Source organism: Callithrix jacchus, chromosome X (genome assembly GCF_049354715.1).
Source record: "Callithrix jacchus isolate 240 chromosome X, calJac240_pri, whole genome shotgun sequence".
In the NCBI taxonomy this organism is placed as follows: Eukaryota; Metazoa; Chordata; class Mammalia; order Primates; family Cebidae; genus Callithrix; species Callithrix jacchus.
In genome coordinates this window covers 53,059,176-53,077,270 of record NC_133524.1, presented here as the reverse complement: position 1 = coordinate 53,077,270, position 18,095 = coordinate 53,059,176, and the positions used below count along the sequence as shown (strand labels likewise).

Genomic DNA, 18,095 nt, shown 5'->3' with positions numbered 1-18,095 from the left:
ATTGGCAACAAAAGCCAAAATAGACAAATGGGACCTAATGAAACTCCACAGCTTCTGCACGGCAAAAGAAACAGTCACTAGAGTGGATCGGCAACCAACAGAATGGGAAAAAATTTTTGCAGTTTACCCATCTGACAAAGGGCTGATATCCAGAATTTACAAAGAACTCAAACAGATTTACAGGAAAAAAACAAACAAGCCCATTCAAAAGTGGGCAAAGGATATTAACAGACACTTTACAAAAGAAGACATATATGAGGCCAACAATCATATGAAAAAATGCTCATCGTCACTGGTCATCAGAGAGATGCAAATCAAAACCCCATTGAGATACCATCTCACGCCAGTTAGAATGGCAATCATTAAAAAATCTGGAGACAACAGATGCTGGAGAGGATGTGGAGAAAAAGGAACACTTTTACACTGTTGGTGGGAGTGTAAATTAGTTCAACCATTGTGGAAGACGGTGTGGCGATTCCTCAAGGCCTTAGAAATAGAAATCCCATTTGACCCAGCAATCCCATTACTGGGTATATATCCAAAAGACTATAAATCGTTCTACTATAAGGACACATGTACACGAATGTTCATTGCAGCACTGTTTACAATAGCAAAGACCTGGAATCAACCCAAATGCCCATTGATAATAGACTGGATTGGAAAAATGTGGCACATATACACCATGGAATATTATGCAGCAATCAGAAATGATGAGTTCGTGTCGTTTGTAGGGACATGGATGAATCTGGAGAACATCATCCTCAGCAAACTGACACAAGAACAGAAAATGAAACACCGCATATTCTCACTCATAGGCGGGTGATGAAAAATGAGTACACATGGACACAGAAAGGGGAGTACTAAACACTGGGGTCTATTGGGGGAAAAAGGGGAGGGCCAGTGGGAGGGGGAGGTGGGGAAGGATAGCCTGGGGAGAAATGCCAAATATGGGTGAAGGGGAGAAGGAAAGAAAAGCACACTGCCATGCGTGTTCCTACGCAACTGTCTTGCATGCTCTGTTCATGTACCCCAAAACCTAAAATCCAAAAAAAAAAAAAAAAAAACAAAACTGTAGTTGTATGACAGTAAGCAGGGTCCAGGACCAAATATATATTTCACAATATCACACATGTGTATACCAGTTCAATCAGAATGCGAAGTTGCAAAAATGATACAATTTTTTATTCAGACAGAGTCTCATTCACCCAGGCTGGAGCTGCGGTGGCGTAAATATGACTACCTGCATCCTCAAACTCCTAGGCTCAAGGGATTGTCCCACCTCAGGCTCCAGAGTAGCTGGAACTAGACCCACATACATATATGCATACATTCATTCATTTATTTTCGTTGAGAGGGGGTTTTTCATGTCGCCCAGGCACATCTTAATCTCCCAAGCGTAAGGCATCCTCCTGCCTCCACATCCCAATAAGCTTGGACTACAGGCGTGAGCGACTGCATCTGGCCAAAAATTCCAATAGTGTCTAATATATGAGAATAAATGAATAAAAGATGTGCAATACTTCTTTGACGAAAACTGGAAAGATTTATTGAGATTTTAAAAAATTTTTTTATCGCATTTTAGGTTTTGGGGTACATGTGCAGAACGTGCAAGACAGTTGCATAGGTACACACATGGCAGTGTGTTTTGTTTCCTTTCTCCCCTACACCCACATTGAGATTTTTTTAAGTAAAATATCTCGGATGAATTCAGTTTGCATTCTTTCAGCTTGTCTTCGTTTAATCCTGTGGTTTTCCCTCGCCTACAACAGAAACACAACAGGAGGGAACATTACTAGCTTGACTGTATTCAGATGAAATTAAAGGTATGCAACGGACACCAAAGTTTTAGTTTTATAGAATGGACTAAAACCAGAAGCCTGTGTCTCCCAACGGCTAACATTTAACGAGACCTCTGTAGAGAACTTGAAGATACACTTCCAAGCACAATATACATAGGCAACATTTTAAAAATATACCCTGCTTTTAGTGCTAGAAGGAAACCAAATGGTAGTCCGAGCTCACAATCCATTAAATCAAGTGAACCTGTTAAAAGGGGCTTGAAGAAGATAGCAAACACTGTGTAGAGTTTTACTCAAAATGCAACCAGAACACAAAAAAACATAAGAAACAGAAGGAATTTCTGAAAGAATTCCTTCAGAAGAAATGTATAATTTAAGGTTTTGGCTTGAAACTATGGTCTGGATGTCCAATAGGCTCCTGCAAATAGTCTGAAAACTATCTTTTGAGAAAACAGTTCATGTCACATTAGGAAATAAATAAGTGAAGTGAACAGAAAGGACAGTATCGTGTTTGTTTTTTCTCTATTGTGCAGAAGTGCAATCATATTGCTTTGAGCTAGTTTACCCTTCTTTGTTCTTTTTTTTTTTTTTGAGACAGAGTTTCACTGTTGTTACCCAGGCTGGAGTGCAATGGCACGATCTCGGCTCACTGCAACCCCCACCTTCTGGGTTCAAGCAATTCTCCTGCCTCAGCCTCCCGAGTAGCTGGGACTACAGGCGCACACCACCATGCCCGGCTAATTTTTGTATTTTTAGTAGAGACGGGTTTCACCTCGTTGACCAGGATGGTCTCGATCTCTTGACCTCGTGATCCAGCCGCCTTGGCCTCCCAAAGTGCTGGGATTATAGGTGTGAGCCTCTGCGCCCGGCTTTGTTCTTTTTTAACATACACTAATCATTTGTATCTAGTTTTCACCTATAGTTCTCATGTCAATATGAATGACACATTTTTCACCAGAAAGTATTCTGGTTTGTATAATTAATTAAATGATTATATAAGTTTTAAGGTATCACTATTATGATTGATATTAAAATGTGAAAGAGATATACATCATAACTAGTGGAGAAAAAAATGGACAGGGAAATGAAAACGGAGAGTAAGACATCTGGAGAAGCTAAAAGCAACTATTTTTGAGGGACAACTGGCAAATTTCACAAGTCCTTCCACAGTCTTTGTGATGTTCAGATATTCAGATATTACAGGGACATATTAAATGTATGTGTTCCTATCATATCAACCATTAGATCCACACACTCTGAAAATAGTGTTCAAGAATGTATTCCCTTTCAATTATGCCCTACATTCAATACCTGTGTCTTGTTCATATTCTATGTTGTGCCTTTTCCATTTTCTTCAAGATTGTTTATTGTATTCCCCCTTCCTAGTTGTTTCTCAAAAACAATCTATTAAATTTATTACTTTTGAACTAGTTTTCCTTTTGTTAATGATTTGTACCTTTCATTTACTGCCTGTTTCCTTTTCTCTAATGTTTATTCTGTAACTCATTTATTATTTATTCCTCAATATCATTTTCTTGTACCATGTAATTAGCTATCTATTTTAATAAGATATACATTTAATGCTATGGCTGTCCTAAGAATCCAACTGAGGCTTGTTCAATAGGCTCCTGGAAATCGTGTGAAAGCAATCTTTTAATGTAAATAGTCTAATGAAGTTGTTCAGCAGCGTGGAGTACAAACATCTAGATAATTTCTGCCCTAAACATGTAGTGCTTCCTTTCAATTCAGAAGTTCTAATTAAGTCAGCAATTTGGAAAATATGTTTAAAAGATACTTCTGTAGACTACTCAGTACTTAGTATGTTATAGCCTTTGAACTTTAAGCCTTATCATTTGAAGACTCAAGGCAGAAACCTGTAATATATAACCTCTGATATGGTTAGAGGTTACCATATGTGTCTTCAGTCTAATTACACACAGTAGCTCAGGAAGACTGACAGGAGGGCAGCGAGCATGCCTTGCACAGGCATCTTACAACCAGCTTGAACATCACTGATTTACGTGGATGATCCCTACTTCATGGGCCACAAAACATGACTGTCTCTTTCCATTTTATTATTCAGTCATTCAAGGCTTCACTGTGGGAAGACTTTAAAATGCAATCATTGGGTTCAGCAAGGGAGGTGGCTCATGCCTATAATCCCAGCACTTTGGGAGTCTGGGGCTGGTGGATCACTTGAGATCAGGAGTTTGAGCCCAGCCTGGCCAACATGGTGAAACCCCGTCTCTACTAAAAATACAAAAATTAGGCACAGTTGCAAACACCTGCATTCCCTGCTACATGGGAGGCTGAGGTATGAGAATTGCTTGAACTCGGGAGGTGGAGGTTGCAGTGAACAAAGATCGGACCACTGCACTTTCGCCTGGGTGACAGAGAAAGACTCTGTGTGAAAAAAAAATGCAATCACTGATTACGAGCCTAAGAGAATTCAAGATTCGACAAAATCCAAGAACACTCATGAAGGTCTCCATATAGGAAAACAAACATCAAGCAGAGTGCTGGTTCATTTTCTTAGGAGAAATAAAATATCAACTCAGATATTATGATTGGACTGAAGCTGATTGTTATGATAAACAAATCATGAAAATGAGAATATCTTTGTATTCTCCCCAACAGAACCAGAGCATGCAGAAAGCAGCACTGAAATGGATTTTAATCTATCTGCATTCATTACTTTCAATAAAAGCAAAAATGGGTGTAGGATTTACCTGATTTGTCCAGAATCTTACAAATTATGTTAGAGCTGGCACTAGAATCTCCTTGAGGGTCAGCTTATCTCATACAAGCTGGTATTATAAATGTATTATGTATTTGATAAAAGGAGAAATTAGATAATAATCTGAAAAGTGTTAGCTGTTGGTTATACTCAGAAGTAAGAAAATGCTTTTCCATTTGATGATTCAATATGGCTTTGACACAACTTCTGTCTGTATCTGATAGTGTTTCAGTTTTGCAGTCAGGCTTCTGGGGTCTGAACTACCTTCCAAAGAAAGTCTGCATTTGAACTCTGTTTCTCAAGGGGCAGTAATGCTCTTTTTATTATCAAAAGTAAAATATTGTGTAATACAGAAAGCACCTAATTTTGAATCTTAATGGATAACATACCTCCTTCTGGCATTTTGTATTGCTCTGATTTTGGTACACTCTTTCCCTCTACATCAGGACCAACTCTGCATTCATCCTCAGTCTTTGACTGAGACAACTCCTGGAGATCAGGTTCCAGGCCAGGCACTAAAAAATATGAAGGATACAGATTGGATCACCCAAACAAGAATGATAAATAAGGAAATAAACCTATTCATTTCCTCAGTGTTATGAAATAAAAGCCTGTAGGCTACTGTGGTAATAAATGTGATGCAAAGATGTCCCGCCTTTGCCTTCCTGTATTATGGTATCTTATCTTAAATGACAATCTGAAGATAAATCACACCACACCTACATTTCCCATACTTTACCATTGTTTATTATAAACACATAGCGACCTAGGAAATCTGAAGTAATTCAGCTACCTAGGAAACCTGAAGACTGCCCCATGGATAGCATTCTAATTAAAACTTAAATGTAACTTTCTGAAGGAGTACATCAGTGTATTGGTGGTCCTATGAGAAATCTTATAGTCATGACACTCATCCCCTGTTGAGGTACCTTGAAAATGTTGGGATTAAACTTAAAGTAATGTTTAGGTCCAAATGCCCTATGTGTGACTTTCCAAACATAAACGTCATTAAGAAAATGTAAGAAATACAACAGCAAATACTGTCTTCCAACGAGAGTATGGTAACTGAAGTGCAGAGAAATTAACGGGCATTGTTGATAGTCATATTCTAGAACTCCTTTGGCAAGGAATTGCTAAAATAATCCATGGCCCAAATTCTGTCTGTCTTCATTTTGAAAACACTATCTATTGAAGAAACAATTTGTTTCATGATAATCTAATCAGACTTTGAGTTTTCTAATTATAAAAATAGTTAAATGACTTTTAAAAGCCCCTTCAAAATCCTACTAATACAGTTACCTGTATGCCAGTGTACTGAATTATTCATCTTTTACCAAACACACCATCAAAAAATACACATCAAAGGAAACAGTGGCTGTCATTCATTGGCCTCTTTTCTGGGGTTGCTATCCTGCTTCACTGAACTGCATTTAGTCCTCAGCCAATACTGACATATGTTAAAGTACAGACACATTTGAGTATTAAGCATTTTTAAGCAAAATCATTCACATTTTCTAACATAGATGGTGGGAAGAATGTAAACCTTGGCACAAAATATAAATTCTTTCTCCATGAGTCAAGTGTTCTTGGTAAGTCTCAATCTCTGAGCCTCAGTTTTCTTATTCATTTATTTATTTAGAGATGTAGTCTCACTCTGTCTCCCAGGCTGGAATACAGTGGTGTGATCTCACCTCACTGTGACCTCCTCCACCTGGGCTCAAGAGATTCTCCTGTCTCAGCAGGCTTAGCTGGGATTACAGACATGTGCCATAATGCCCAGATACATTTTGGATGTTTAGTAGAGATGGGTTTTCACCTTATTGGCCAGGCTGTTCTCAGACATTTGACCTCAGGTGGTCTGTCTGCCTCGGCCTCCCGGAATGCTGGGATTACGTGTGAGACACTGTGCCTGGCCGCAGTTTTCTTATTTACAAAATGAGGTTAACATCCCTTTGCAAATGGGCTTTATTCAGGGTGTTATAAGGTAGGGTGATTTGGCACACCACATACTATTAAAGGGTGCTTACAACACTTACAACACTGGACATATGTCTGAGAAGATCACACTGCAACATCCTAGAAGATCAAATTAAATTTCTGCAATAATGTACATTTTTATACAACCAATTAAATGGTTTCATCTGATTTAGGAAGGAGTGTATTTTCAAGCATACGAAATACATCTTGAAGAAAAAGAGAAGATTCTTCACACCCAGGGACTGCAGGAAGCTGCAAACTATACCCATCACGTTTCTAGCCAACTCTCAATAAATGTTTTAGATTCTTTCCCAATGTTTTCTTTCCTCCTGTTACTGGTCATGGCATAAGGCATGATGCACACATAGGCCTCCTCCCCCCATATACATTCTTTCTTACCCTTCCAAGCACCTTGAATCTCAGCTACACCCTGATCTTCTTCACTCTTCTGACCAGGTGTATGATCGTGACTTTCAGCTGGTGTTTCTTCTCGTTGAGGCTTTGGCACACTGGGTTCCTGGGAAAAGGGGTGTGTGTGTGTGTGTGTGTGTGTGTGTGTGCAGATAAAATAATTTCTTATCAATAATGTGAATATGCACATTACATAGATACTTCTGATCATACGCATGTTTAAAGACATGCTCCAACACTATCCCAATACTATTCCACATATTTATTCTTCATAAAGTCACTCTTCCCATAGAGAGATAACTCTAAGACTGTTACCCTCAGTGGCTTCGGAAACCATTTTAATTTACGTTGAGTTGAATGTGTACAATGTGCTATACATAAGCATGAGGAGGAAATCACTAGTTAAATCTGGGAAACACAAGATCACACATCCGGACAAAACTAGTATGTAGTCCTCTGGGTTACTCTTTCCTTCATGAACTGCCATGATCACTTCTTATCAACATGGGAGAACTTTATCAGTATATCTAAACTAATTCTACAACACAACAACAACAACAACAAAATTCTGCTAGTAGAAAACATCAAATGTTAAGTCACTCACGTCAGGCCTGGTCAGCTGAACAAGTCGCACATGTCGCATTGGTCTATGTTTTCTTTCTCTCCCACTCATACTTCACTCTGCAAATAGAACAGTGTGCACTTTAGGAGGCCGAAGCAGATGGACGACCTGACGTCAGGAGTTCAAGGCCAGTCTGGCCAACATGGTCAAACCCTGTCTCTACTAAAAATACAAAAACAGCCAGGCTTGCTGGAAGCTGCCTGTAATCCCAGCTAGTAGGGAGTCAGAGGCAGGAGAATCACTTGAACTCCGGAGGCGAGGGTTGCAGGCAGCCAAGATTGCGCCATTGCATTCCAGCCTGGGCAATAAGAGCAAAACTCTGTCTTAAAAAAATCAAACCAAACCAAACCAAAACAAAAACAAAAAAACCCCTGAATACTGTGATTGGAAAAACGCACGTGAGAGGATACTATATTTGAGCACTTCCAAGGCCATATGTTAACTTGCAATTTTAAAAAATTTGGTAATACATTGAAAAGTCAGTCAGAGGGCATGTATGAGTGTGTATGCCTTCTGAATCGAATACTTGCACAACCAGCTAAGCTTATCAAGCTAGCTGAGCTTAGGGCTCACGGTAAGAGACACACGGCATTTCCAATGAGGGTTCGTTTCATAACTGGTCTCTTTTTAGTGAGACAATTAAGAAAATACAGCTTGAGAATTAAAATTTAAGTGCCCACAGCTTTTGTCACACAGGCATTTGCTAGGCCCATTTCCCTTCCAAAATGAAGTTTTGTTGGAATGGTAAGCCCCACCCATCCACTCGAACTTCCAAGATGGAGTTGAGAAGTTGCCACACAGTTGTGGGGGGTCCTCACCGGGCTGGCACCTCTGAAGTTCGCTATACAAACCCTGGGGCTGCGAACACCAGCCCAGAGTGTTCCCGCTTTCCAGGCCCCTTCCTTACCACCCACGCCATCGCAGCCCTGATCCCCCTTGAGGAGTATGGAATCTGTCCTCTGGAAGGGGTTCCAGGCGTTTCTGAGACTTGGATACTGCCAACAGAAGCCCAGCATCGCCACAGCTTCACCTAACTGCCGCCCCCCGGCCCCTGCCGCCCACTCCAAGGCCCTTCTTCTTGGTACTTTCTGACTCCCACAACACAAGAAGGCCCATAGCCATGGAGCCGCATGAGAAGGACGACAGCCTCAAGGCCCTTCTCCCTTGGAGTCACCGACCAAGAGGCACGACCCTCGGAAGCCTGCTGTCACCTCCTCACCCTCACTCACACTTCAGCTTCCAGTGGGATGGGCCCGTGGGCCTAACCCGCTGAGTCCACTGTACATATCGCCCCGGTATAGGCCTATCTTGATCTTCCTTGCCAATTCATATTTCATAATGCAAATGGAAAGCTGCGATTCGGAAAATGCACTTGACAGGGTAGGTATATCTGACCACTTCCATAGTGAAATGCCAACTTGCAATTTTTACAAAACATTTGGTAATACTTTGGAAGTAAGTCTCGGGGCAAGTGAGTGTGTGTGCCTTCTGAATCGAATGCGTGCACACTCCCTTAAATTGGTCAAGCTACCTAAGCAATGTCTTAAGGCTCCTGGCCAATGACACAGGGTTATTTCCGATGAGGTTGGTTTCACAACTGGACTCTTCATAGTGGAGATCTTTAAAAAATACAGCTGGTGAATTAAAACTGCAGTGACCATGGCTTTTGTTACACACCCATCTGATAAGCCCATTTCCCACCTAAAATCAAGTTTTGTTGGAACGCATGGTCCCACTCATTCAAACCTCCACTGCAGAACTGAGACATCGAGACGAAGCCCTGGGCGCTCCTCACTGGACACCTGTGCCAAGCGTTCGATATACCTGTGAGCTCCCGTCTCTAACCCACTGCGTTCAAGAACCTCTCCTTACCTCCCACCCAGCCCTTTCCCAAGTCCTTACGAAGGAGTCTGGAATATGTCCTCTCTCTGGGGTTCCAAGCCCTTTCAAGACGTGGATACCTCCAACAGCACCCCTAGCACTCTCCCCGTCTTCACTTGACCCTGCAACTCCACAGCACAACTTCCTCCCTCATTCGGAACCCTCTACAAGGCCCAAGATGGTGCCCTGGCATGAGGAGGACTATCACCTCAAGATTCTTTACGTGGGAGGCCATGGACCACGCTGTCCCATGCCCTGGAAAGCCACAAGCTCCTCCTCACACTCACTCACACTTCCACTCCTGTGAGGACTGGTCTGCAGACCTACCTGTTGAGTATCAGCAGTGGGAGAAAGGGTCTGAACTGCAGTAAAGTAACCCTCACACCCTCACAGCTCCACGACGTTCACCACATGGTGAAGGGGCCGATGGGAAGACGCCCAGTGAACATGCCCACTGAGGCAGGTGGGCGCACCAACAGCATGCACAGTGAAGTTGGTGCCCGCCTTGTGGGCTGTGGCCCCACCTCCTTGCCACACCTGGCTGTGGCCCGCCTACTGCACCCCACGTGCACCTAGCAGTTCTGCGCCCTGTCCCAGGTCCCCACTGAGGACTTCAGGATGTGCCCTCTCTGGGTGGTTTCCTGTGCCTCTGGGACTCAAATACCACAAAGAGTTTCCCCTTCAAAACTCACTCTATGTTCATGACACCCTCTTCTGCTCTATGGACCTGCTACCTTCCCTGTCCAGGACCCCCACTACAGCAAGGACAATGCTGCATCTTGGCCTGCTAGGAGAAAGACAGGGACAGCAAGGTCCTTTCCCCTAGGAGGCCGTGGATGGCGCCCACGGGCTCCTCCTCACACTCTCCCACACTTCAACTCTGGGAGGACTGATCTGCGAACCTACTGGCTGAGTCCTAGTGGGCACTGCAGAAGGAAGTCACTGCGTCTCCTTGCACAACTCTGCAGAGACAGAAGGCAGACAGACAAAGTGCATGCCCACAAAGGGACTTGTGCAGCAAGGGGCATGCACACTGAGGCACATGCAGGTCTGGCCAGGATTTTCCCTCTGTTCCCTCACCGAATCCCCGCTTGTTTATAGTAGAAAGAAAGGGATGTGAGAGACTTTTTTTTGTCTTTTGCCCACCTATTCATGGATTCAGAAACGTTGAGAACAGAGAGTTGTATGTCACCCTTAGTAGGGGGTGTGTCTTAGAAAGGCCTTTTGTGACAGAAATAAAGAATCTTATGTCTATATTTACACATGCTTTTTTCTCAGGGTGTTTTTCTGTTGCCCATGGTGGAGGGCTGTGGCATGACCATGCTTCACTGCAGCCTCCATCTCTTGGACTCAAGCAATCCTCCTCACACTGTAACCTCCCGTGTAGCTTAGAGGGCAGGTGACCACCACAACACCCACCTAATATATTTAGTGTATTTAATATATATATATTTTTAGATGTGGAGTGTCAATGTGTTTATCAGGCTGCTTTCAAACACATGGCCTCAGGTGATCTTTCCATCTCTGCCAATATTTATACATGCTTTTTATGCATGCTGTAGACTCCATTAATTCACACCTGTATGCTTTTTAAAGGTTGTATTATTGTACATTTATAAGTCTCGACTGGTATAAATGTGCCAGTCCTAAATACCTGTAAGGTAATCCTAGAATTTTCCCTGAATACCTGTAAGGTAATCACTGGCTCACCCATGAGTGTGATTTTACCATTGGCTCCCTGTGTCTTGGAAAGCCTGCATGGGAAGTATTTCTTGAGGAAAAGTGCAGTTTCCAGGAACAGTTTTGAAAAACAGTGACAATCGGTGTCTTCCTTCCCTCCCTTGCCTCTCCTCATGTGCCAGGTTTTCTGTTTTCTCCGCTATTCAAAATCAGCATATAGTATTCTGTGATGAAAAGTTTTTATCTTTTTAATCATCCCATTTTGTTCTTTTTTTTTGGAAGGTTGTAAGCAGCAGGGTCAAAACATCTTCCAAGAAATGCATTAAAATATAAATTTAGTTAAAATATTTATTATATTTATGAAATGGACAGGATGAAATCCTGAATTTCAAAAAAATTTTAAAAGTCGGTTTACGTAACATCCATTTCTTTTGACTCTATCAGTTATCCTGTGAGAGTTGTAGAAAAGATGAATTCCTTGCTTGTGGCAACTGCCTTAAGTAGTCAAACTGCTGGACCTTTTCCATTAATATCACACATCCAGATGTAATAACCACAAAATGCAAAGCCATTTTACAACTGTACCCATTTTTGGCTGGGCATGATGGCTCATGCCTGTAATCCCAGCACTTTGGGAGGCTGAGGCAGGTCGATCACCTGAGGTCAGGAGTTTGAGACCAGCCTGCCTAACATGGTGAAACCTCATCTCTACTAAAAATACAAAAAATATCCAGGCATGGTGGTGTGTGCCTGTAATCCAAGCTACTTGGGAGGCTGAAGCAGGAGAATCGATTGAAACTGGGAGGTGGAGGTTGCACTGTGCTGAGATAGCGTCATTGCACTCCATACCAGGAGACAGAGCAAAACTCCATCTCAAAGACAAACAAACAAACAAACTGTATCTGTTTTTTTTTTAATCTCATTGTAATTTCCATCAAACCCCTAGCACTAAATTCAACATTCACAGACTTACAAGTAGCATGGCCAAAAGAGATCCTGCCTCAAATGTTGGGATAGGGATGCTGCAGTGGCAGCCCAGCTGTAGAGAAGGCTGGAATTTGTCTTCACATACCCCACCCCCTTTTTGAGACAGGGTTTCTCTCCTTTTCCCAGGCTGGAGTACACTGGAGGACTTATAGATCACCACAACCTAGGACTCCTAGGTGCAAACAATCCTCCTGCCTTACTTTCCTGAGTGGATGGGACTACAGACACGTGCCACAATGTCCAGCTAATATTAAAAAAATGTGTAGAGCAGGGGTCTCACTATTTTGCCCAGGCTGGTCTTGAACTCCTGGCTTCAAGTAATTCTCCTCCCTCAGCCTCCCAAAATACAGGATTACAGGTGTGAGTCCCTGCATATGGCCCTTTTTCTCACTTTTTTCCTTTATCTAAGGCTTTGCTCCAGTCCAGGAAACTGACTTTTTCCCTCCCACTTGGAGAAAACAGCAATTACAACAATCAGGATTTTTGGCCTACCGAAAGTTCATTGGCAACTATTGTGCTCTGTCTCTACCTTCTTGCAGGAGAAAACTAAAATTACAGTCAGCACCAGGCTGCACTGTCCCCCCATACATTATCCTGTGCAGAACAGTGGTTGAGACATTCAGTGAGCCAGTTCTCTTGCAGTTGGAGGGATTATTGTTAAATGCTGTGAGTACATGTATTTTTCATAATAGACAACAGCTCGGCTATTGCTTCATACTATAGGGGAATCCATAGTCTCCCAGGAGTGACAACTTCATGATCTCTATGCCTTGGCTCTTCCTTTATTCAAAGAAAGCTTTCACCATATTTTAGTGAGTCAGGGTCTTGTTGGTGAATCACACTGTTGCTGCCACTGTGACAGGGATCCCCAAGGCCACACTGACCTTCAGTGTTTCACAGACACTCTCTGCTGCCCTTCTGCATACGATACTCCTATCTCAAGCCAGCCCCCTCACTTTAGTCAGTATACCATGCCTCCCACCTTGTCATGGGCTTTGCTCCTACAATGATCACTCATGCCGTGTGAACCATCAACTGCTCCATCTACATTGGATCATTTCTCAAACTAAGGGAAAACTCACCTTCCCTCATGTCCTCCTGTAGCTACTAACACATTTATCAACTGTCTGGCAGAGGAAAACAGCACGAACTTATGCAACACACTTCATTACTGACCATTTTCAAAATTATCTACAAAAGATATTGAAGCAGAATATCCAAACTTTGGGGAATTCAGCCTACATGGTGTCAAGATTCACATTAATTCTATTTTATTTATTTATTGATTATGTTATCAATGAATTGCAAGAAGGTGAGATCCCCCTTGGATTGGGGATTGATCCCATTTAGAGGGAGCTGTTGATGGTTCAAGAGAGAGGAGTGATCATGCAGGAGCAAAGCCCATGAGAGGGTGGGAGGCATGGGATCCTCAGCTGAGGTGAGGGCGCTACCTAGTGTTAGGAGCATTGTATGAAGCTACTGATTCTGATTTTTAATCATCCAGCCCCATAAGGCAATTGTGTTACTTCTCCAGTGTTCACGACAGTGTGGTATTGGGGAAAGATCAACAGATCAAAATGGAGTCCAGCAACAGACTCACAGACATAAGAAGCTGATTTTCAGAAAAGGGGCAAAGGCAATGGATAAAGATTTTTGAAAAACTTGTGTGGTTTGCTCCTGCCTCATGGCCACTACATTAACTGTTTTTTATTCCTCTGGTTCCCCTCCCTGTGTTTCTCCTCTGCACTTCAACTGCTCTTCTGCTTGTCTGTCTGCCCCACCACAGTGCAGTATTTTCCACAGCAAGTACCAAGTGTCTCTGTGGTATCTGATACGTCCGTCCCATCAGTGATAAACTAGATCAAGAAAATGGGGTACATATATACCATGGAATACTATGCAGCCATAAGAGAGTGAGATCATGTCCTTGGCAGGGACACGGATGGTGGCGGTGGCAAACTAACGAGAAACAGAAAACCAAATACCAGATGTTCCCACTTATAAGTGGGAGCTAAATGAGAAAACACATGGACACATGGGAGAAGCATCACACACTGGGGCCTACTGGAGTGCAGGGTGGGAGGAGGGAGAAGATCATGAAGAACAGCTTGTGGATGCTGGACTTAATACTGGGGTCATGTGATGATCTGTGCAATAAATCACCATGGCACACATTTACCTATGTAACAAACTTGCACATCCTGCACATGTACCCTTGAACTTAAAGTAAAATTTGGAAATAAAAAATGTCAGTATCTCAGAATCCTTCGTTCTATGTCTTGGTCATTGTGTCATTTACCTAAGCATTGTGGTGACATAAAAGCTAAGGCATAACAACAGTTTGTATGATTAGCAACTTAGCAGGATTATAGCTCAGTATGATCTAACATCAACTACTAATATTGAATTGCATTCGACTCCTTGAAGTACTTAAGGAAAGTTGATAAGAAAAAATAATCATTCTTGAAAATATTTAAAAAATTTATGTAAAGCGGATCAACACTGTTTACCGCATATATCACTGTCACTGAATGCTGATGAATTACAAATAGAACCATAAGATACAATCAATAATAAATGTAGAAATAAAAGGGAACATATTAAAGTACCATCAGACGAGTACAGAAGCACACACATGAACACACCCTGCAGCTAATCAGTCTTCCTTCTCACTAACTCATCAGTTCACAAATGAGTTTGCTGAGGGTCAAATACCCACAGAAAAACTGACCAATTTAAACATCACTGAGTGCTATTTCAAGCATTATACAGAAAGCTATAGACAACAGTGAACTTATTCTGCGCAAGTCTTAATCCATAATCTCCACAGATGGCTAGAGAAATGCCTGGTAAACATTTTTTTCTGATAACCCCTCAGGTAGTGATGTTCAAACTCTTTTATGATAGTGTTTGAGAAATACACAGTTTGTATGTAGTCGATAGGTAAATAAATATATGTATGTGCATGGGGATGTGCAGTATGTTTGTATATTCTATATGCAGTGAATTCTATTTAGTAATTTATTTTATCTCCGTTCTTTAAAATGCTGTTTGTGGTGACAACACTAATATTATGATCCACTATGGATTAAAACCCAATTTAGAAATGATCAAAGCCTTTTCAGAGAACATCCTCAATTGTTGATAAATGTCACTATAGAATATATACAAATACAGTTGAGAATCCAGTTTTGCCCACCACCTTAGACATTCAGTGTTTCTTGACAAAAATATCGTCTTTGATATGGGCAACAAAGGCTAATACAAAATATACTAAATAAATTGTACTAAAATATACAATTACTGATGAAAAATGTGTTTCATCTGAAGATATCAGTGTTTGCTGAAATCTTACTTGGACAGACAAGAACTCACAGGTAAAAGGGACAAAAGCTCATGTGACCTCTTGTCCTTTTTTTTTTCTTTTTTTTTTTTAAATTTTTTATTGCATTTTAGGTTTGGGGGTACATGTGCAGAACATGCAAGACAGTTGCATAGGTACACACATGGCAGTGTGTTTTGCTTCCTTTCTCCCCTTCACCCACATTTGGCATTTCTCCCCAGGCTATGCCTCCCCAGCTCCGCCCCCACTGTCCCTTCCCATTCCCCCCAATAGACCCCAGTGTGTAGTACTCCTTTTCCTGTGTCCACATGTTCTTATTTTTCCTCATCCACCTATGAGTGAGAATATGTGGTATTTCATTTTCTGTTCTTGTGTCAGTTTGCTGAGGATGATGTTCTCCAGATTCATCCATGTCCCTACAAACGACACAAACTCATCATTTCTGATTGCTGCATAATATTCCATGGTGTATATGTGCCACATTTTTCCAATCCAGTCTATCATCAGTGGGCATTTAGGTTGATTCCAAGTCTTTGCTATTGTAAACAGTGCTGCAATGAACATTCGTGTACATGTGTCCTTATAGTAGAATGACTTATAGTCTTTTGGATATATACCCAGTAATGGGATTGCTGGGTCAAATGGAATTTCTATTTCTAAGGCCTTGAGGAATCGCCACACTGTCTTCCACAATGGTTGAACTAATGTACACTCCCACCAACAGTGTAAAAGTGTTCCTTTTTCACCACATCCTCTCCAGCATCTGTTGTCTCCAGATTTTTTAATGATCGCCATTCTAACTGGCGTGAGATGGTATCTCAATGTGGTTTTGATTTGTATCTCTCTGATGACCAGTGACAATGAGCATTTTTTCATATGATTGTTGGCCTCATATATGTCTTCTTTCGTAAAGTGTCTGTTCATATCCTTTGCCCACTTTTGAATGGGCTTGTTTGTTTTTTTCCTGTAAATCTGTTTGAGTTCTTTGTAAATTCTGGATATCAGCCCTTTGTCAGATGGGTAAACTGCAAAAATTTTTTCCCATTCTGTTGGTTGCCGATCCACTCTAGTGACTGTTTCTTTTGCCGTGCAGAAGCTGTGGAGTTTCATTAGGTCCCATTTGTCTATTTTGGCTTTTGTTGCCAATGCTTTTGGTGTTTTGTTCATAAAGTCCTTGCCTACTCCTATGTCCTGGATAGTTTTGCCTAGATTTCCTTCTAGGGTTTTTATCGTGCCAGGTCTTATGTTTAAGTCTTTAATCCATCTGGAGTTAATTTTAGTGTAAGGTGTCAGGAAGGGGTCCAGTTTCTGCTTTCTGCACATGGCTAGCCAGTTTTCCCAACACCATTTGTTAAACAGGGAATCCTTTCCCCCTTGCTTGTTTTTCTCAGGTTTATCAAAGATTGTATAGTTGTAGATATGTTGTGTTGCCTCCGGTGCCTCTGTTTTGTTCCATTGGTCGATATCTCTGTTTTGGTACCAGTACCATGCTGTTTTGATTACTGTAGCCTTGTAGTATAGTTTGAAATCCGGTAGTGTGATGCCCCCCGCTGTGTTCTTTTTGCTTAGAATTGACTTGGCTATGCGGGCTCTCTTTTGGTTCCATATGAAGTTCATGGTGGTTTTTTCCAGTTCTGTGAAGAAAGTCAATGGTAGCTTGATGAGGATAGCGTTGATTCTGTAAATTACTTTGGGCAGTATAGCCATTTTCACGATATTAATTCTTCCTAACCATGAACATGGAATGTTTCCCCATCTGTTTGTGTCCTCTCTGATTTCGTTGAGCAGTGGTTTGTAGTTCTCCTTGAAGAGGTCCCTTACGTTCCTTGTGAGTTGTATTCCAAGGTATTTTATTCTTTTTGTAGCAATTGCGAATGGCAGTTCGCTCTTGATTTGGCTTTCTTTAAGTCTGCTTTTGGTGTAGACGAATGCTTGTGATTTTTGCACATTGATTTTATATCCTGAGACTTTGCTGAAGTTGTTTATCAGTTTCAGGAGTTTTTGGGCTGAGGCGATGGGGTCTTCTAGGTATACTATCATGTCGTCTGCAAATAGAGACAATTTGGCTTCCACCTTTCCTATTTGAATACCCTTTATTTCTTTTTCTTGCCTGATTGCTCTGGCTAGAACTTCCAGAACTATATTGAATAGGAGTGTTGAGAGAGGGCATCCTTGTCTAGTGCCAGCTTTCAAAGGGAATGCTTCCAGTTTTTGCCCATTCAGTATGATATTGGCTGTTGGTTTGTCATAAATAGCTTTTATTACTTTGAGATACGTTCCATCGATACCGAGTTTATTGAGGGTTTTTAGCATAAAGGGCTGTTGAATTTTGTCAAATGCCTTCTCTGCGTCAATTGAGATAATCATGTGGTTTTTGTTTTGGGTTCTGTTTATGTGGTGAATTACGTTGATAGACTTGCATATGTTGAACCAGCCTTGCATCCCCGGGATGAATCCTACTTGATCATGATGAATAAGTTTTTTGATTTGCTGTTGCAATCGGCTTGCCAATATTTTATTGAAGATTTTTGCATCTATGTTCATCATGGATATTGGCCTGAAGTTTTCTTTTCTCGTTGGGTCTCTGCCGGGTTTTGGTATTAGGATGATGTTGGTCTCATAAAATGATTTGGGAAGGATTCCCTCTTTTTGGATTGT

The 18,095-nt window shown here is 41.5% G+C and overlaps 1 long non-coding RNA gene across 1 annotated transcript; it reads right to left on the bottom strand.

The window, feature by feature from the left end:
• Positions 1-1,523: 1,523 nt before the first annotated feature.
• Positions 1,524-7,782, bottom strand: LOC118150631 (uncharacterized). Its single transcript, XR_013531602.1, has 4 exons — positions 7,529-7,782; positions 6,913-7,030; positions 4,926-5,051; positions 1,524-1,760 (listed from the first exon to the last, which is right to left on the bottom strand). It is a non-coding gene; the product is annotated as an uncharacterized LOC118150631 (long non-coding RNA).
• Positions 7,783-18,095: the final 10,313 nt, after the last annotated feature.